Consider the following 5,192-nt stretch of genomic DNA (forward strand, 5'->3'; position numbering starts at 1 on the left):
GGGCTCAGCTCAGCCCAGCCCAGCCCGGCTCGGCTCGGCTCGGCTCCGCTCCTCGCCCGCACCGCTCTGCCCCGGCGGCGCCGGGCACCGGCGGCCACAGCCCCCCGCGGTCATGTGACGCGCACTGCCGGGCGGAAACGGCTTCAGCCGCAGCGCTGCGTTGCTGGCTGGCTGCCCCCGGCGGCCATCTTTAGTGAGGGCGGGAGCTGCTGCCCCCCCGCCCCTGTCCCGCTGACTGAAGGGGCCGCAGGGACGCGCCGACAAGCGGCCGAGGGACGGTGTCGCTGTGCGGGGTGTCCTCACTGCTGTGGGAGAAGTTTTACATATTTAGGGCAGATCTGATCCGGCGGACCACGTCCTCCCTTCCCCGGGCCGCCCAGCACACGAGCAGCGCGCGTAGCTGTTCCTCGGTGAAGGGGAGGGGCTGCTGGGTGCGGCTGCGCTGCGGCACCGCGGGCGAGGCGGGGAATCATAGAATCATAGAATCAGGCGGATTGGAAAGGACCTTCGAGATCATCAGGTCCAACCCTTGATCCACTACCGCTGTAGACCATGGCACTGACTGCCACATCCAGTCTCATCTTAAAAACCTCCAGGGACGGAGAATTCACCGCCTCCCTGAGCAGCCCATTCCAATGCCTGATTACCCTCTCTGTAAAGAATTTCTACCTAATATCCAACCTAAACCTCCCCTGGCAGAGCTTAAGACCATGCCCTCTTGTCTTACTGCTGGTTGCCTGGGAGAAGAGACCAACCCCCACCTGGCTACAACCTCCTCTCAGGCAGTTGTAGAGAGTCATGAGGTCTCCCCCAAGCCTCCTCCAGGCTTAAAAACCCCAGTTCCCTCAGTCTCTCCTCATAGGACTTGTGCTTGAGTCCCTTCACCAGCCTTGTTGCTCTTCTCTGGACCTGCTCCAGCACCTCAATATCCTTCCTGAACTGAGGGGCCCAGAGCTGGACACAGTACTCCAGGTGTGGGCTCACCAGTGCTGAGCCCAGGGGAAGAATCACTTCCCTGGACCTGCTGGCCACACTGTTCCAGATACAGGCCAGGATGCCATTGGCCTTCTTGGCCACCTGGGCACACTGCTGGCTCATGTTCAGCTTCCTGTCAGTCCAAACTCCCAGGTCCCTTTCTGTCTGGCTGCTCTCCAGACACTCTGTGCCCAGTCCGTAGCGCTGCAGGGGGTTGTTGTGGCCAAAGTGCAGGATCCGGTACTTGGCCTTGTTGAACCTCATCCCACTGGAATCAAACTATCTCTCCAGCTTGTCCAGGTCTCTCTGCAGAGCCCTCCTGCCTTCCAGCTGATCGACACTCCCCCCCAACTTGGTGTCTTCTTCAAATTTGCTAATGGTGGACTCAATCCCCTCATCTAAATCATCAATAAAGATATTAAACAGGAAGGCTTGGGATGCGGGTGCTGGGTCTGTGTAACTGTCAAAACGCTCATGTAACAATAACTGAAATATCTGCAGCACAGGGGCTTTTTATGCTGTGTGCATGTGTGGTGCCCAGTTCCTGGAATGAAGCTTTAGAATCATAGAATCATATAATATTTTAAGGAGTTGGAACAGACCCTAAAAAACCTTTGAGTCCCAACCCCTCTGCCATGGGCAGGGACACTTCCCAGTAGACCAGGTTGCTCAAGGCTTTATCCAGCCTGGCTCTGAACACCTCCAGGGTTAGGGCATCTACAACCTCCTGGGCAGTTTGTTCCAGTGTCTCACCACCCTCACAGTAAAAAATTTCATCCTAATATCTAACCTAAATTTCCCCTCTTTCAATTTGTACCCATTACTCCTTGTCCTATCACTACAATTCCAGATGAAGAGTCCCTCTTAGCCCCCCTTCAGATACTGCAAAGTTGCTATGAGGTCTCCATGCAAACTTCTCCAGGCTGAATGACCCAAACTTTCTCAGCCTGTCTTCGTAGGGGAGGTGCATACAAAAATGCACCAATATAAATTAAATTAAATATAAATTAATTAGCATCATGGGCTATGCAACAGAGCTTTTCCTCTCAGTATCAGTGGGTTTCAACCTCATTCAAAGCTAACAACAGAGCAGAGGTCTTTAAGTTTTACAGACTTTTACATGGGAGCCACCTCCACTTACTTATCTGTGCCTTTGCAAGTGATGAGTCATTTTGATGATCCTGGCAGTCATCTGCTGAAAGCCTTGACTTTGTTGAGATGCCTGTGCCATCCTATTGATGTGTAAGTAACTGCCTGGAAAATTCTGTGTTCTGGAAAATAGAAGAATGCAAAAGATTCCTGGCGGCTTATTCAGCTGTATAATTTCACACAAGGTAGTTATGCTGAGTTTGCAAGTATCAATAGAATGAGTGTGGCTGTGTGCCAGTCATACATGATCACATCTATGTGAACATGTGAAGCAAACCAGGGCTTCTCTTCTGGTTCTGAAATTAAGCCTGAGTGTCTTCTGTGAGTCAGACTTACCTGGAAGCCATTCTTACAGCCAAAATTACAGAAAGAAAACCAATTGCCTTATTCTGAGAAAGCACACATCAAATATACTTCACAACATTTTATGAGAAGTGGAGATTTGGTTTGTAGTACTCAAAGACTTTAGCTTTCCATTTCACACATACTGTACTCTTCCTGGCCTTTCTGTATTTACCACTAGAGACCCCAATGCACTAGCATCCAGCCCATGAAGAAGGAACTCTAGGGACGTATGGGCCAGGCCTGTGCACAGCATTCCCAGGATCATGAGCATGATCACTTCCACCCATAGGCTGAACCCCAAGCTCTCCATAGACTCTACTTATCATAACACAGGGATGATGAGGGGCTGCAGGGATTGGAGTGGTAGACAAAGCTTTTCCTAGGTGTTCCTTTTTTTTTTAACATCTCTTGTTTCTTTTGCCAAGGCATGTTCTATCTTAAATCTACCTATATTCTTGGTATGGGATAGTGTCAACAAACCTTAGAATAGCAAGGAACATGGATTTCTCTGCCTTGCTGCCTCCTCAGACCTTACAGACCTGCACTATTGAGTGAATCTTCCTCGCCTCACTGCACCAAAAGCAGCTTGACTGTGAGGCTGCAGCCCCACAGTCAAAAGGTGACACCCATAAATACAGATTCAGGAGTGTGTACGGTGTATTGATCTTTGTCACAGCATATGAAAATGTCATTCCTTATTCCCTGGAGGCTGATTTTGTGTGTAGCTGTATGGAAACAGGTGTGTTTTTTCTCTGTCCAGCCTATCAGGCACTTCTGGTTGTTGTTCTGCTCTGTCAGACTATGTCATACTTGTGATGCAGCCCTGATGTCAAGGATTTGAAGCATTTTCTGACTTTATTTATTTTTAGCTCTAAAAAGGACATTTGTTTGTATTTAAACATTTTTGCCCCGGTTATTTTAAACGCTGGATGCAGCTGTGCTCTGTGCTAGGCTGGAGAGGTAGTGGACGGCACCTCTCAGAACCCCGCTTCCCTTGTCGTCTAACTCCACATCATGGGACAAGAAAACAGCAGAGGTTTGCACTTCCGTTCCTAAAACACACCCTGAAAAAGACGCTGCTGCATGTCTCGTATAGAGCAGCAGAGGGCTCTCTTTCCTCTGAAGTGCTGTTGCGAAAAGAAACCTTGGATGGTGCCTGGGTCTTAAGAGAAAATCCAGCTTTATTCCTTGTGCTGCTGCTCCTTTGGGCAAACTCTGAAAACGGTGCAGATAGGATACGGCTATGATGATGCAGGAACACATTTTAAACTGATTAACACTAACTGTACTCAAAGGCTTAGAATACGAAGAAGGTGGTCAAGGAAAATATACCAGTGATGCTAATCTAAGTTGCAGTATTTCCTCAAGGAGAAAATAATGTCTCTTCTGTCAGGCTATTAAGTTTTATAGGATATAATAAAGAAATTGTTTTTGGGTTCCCAAAATTTTTTCAGTCTTTTAAAAATTACTTTTTCAAGATACCCTTATTTATTTATATCTTTTTTAAAAAGTTGACTTTTTAAATCTTTTTTTTCAAGATAAACAGAAGAAAGGAGCAGAGAAATACAGATCATATTCACAATATAAGAACCATCTGGTTATTCTCAAATAACTGAAAGTAACATAAGCGGAGTTCAATGAATGAAGATTGAAATATCCACTTTTAAATTTGTCTGTCTCCTTATACGCGGTACAGTACACAGCATTTTTATGTTGTAAATGCTTAACAAAGATATTTACATTTTAGAATGATAAGTTACAAAATGGAAGAATATAAAGTTAAGGTATCTGGACAAGAAAAAATATGCACATTTATCCAAGGAAAAATGTCTTGGGTTTCCCACAAGAGAGCAAGTAACAGTCCATCTAAAAGGAAAAGAACTAGGATGCCTTGAGCTGTGCAGTTCTCCTACTGTAAAGCTGAATACAAAGTCATTACTAAATCATGCATAAGATGATGCTGACCAAATCAGAAAAGGCTTATGTGGCTCTGGCAGTACAATGTGTTTTCATCTGTCTGGAAATATTCTGTCTGCTGAAAATGCTTCAGGGCTCCCTGTCGCCATGGATATTCTTGCCTGGGGGTTTAGGCTGGGAGGGGAGATATTCATCCTGCCAGCTTTTCTTATTGTTTGCTAGCAGAGGCACTCCATGTTGTTCAGTTTTTGACATGGGTCATGACAGCAGAAAGCTTGGGACTCAGTTATCAACATTGCTTTCTTATGGAAGAGAGGAAGAGTATATTGTGTCCTCTACAAAATTCTGCTCTGAGTTATATGGGAATGCTCGACTAGATTCAGAGAAGTGGCTTAGGTTTTGTATTGCTTAAATTTTAGCATTGTGGTAGCCAGTGAAAGTACAGGGGAAGTACAGGCAACCTTAATGTCTAGACTTCCTTATTTATAGGTATTCTTCCTAAAATAAATGGGGGTGACAGTGATGCTGGACCTTTCCTATTAAAGGACTGGCCTCTGTTCAGGACACTCATCTATACATGGAAACATGGAGTCGTATTCCTCCTCTGTCAGTGGCATTTAGTAACTGCAGTGAATGCTGAACCTCAGGCAATACAAGGCACTGGGTCTTTGTGTCAGCTTCTTTCTTTTTAACTACAGTTGTTTTCTGATGTTTAGAAGCCATAAATATCCTTAGGGAAAAGAGATAGATTCCCCTCAAGCCTTGTGGATGAGTTCTCTATTTTCTGGGTTAATGGTTTTAAATGC

This window comes from Corapipo altera, unplaced genomic scaffold, assembly GCF_003945725.1.
Source record: "Corapipo altera isolate COAL_440 unplaced genomic scaffold, ASM394572v1 2, whole genome shotgun sequence".
NCBI lineage: Eukaryota > Metazoa > Chordata > Aves > Passeriformes > Pipridae > Corapipo > Corapipo altera.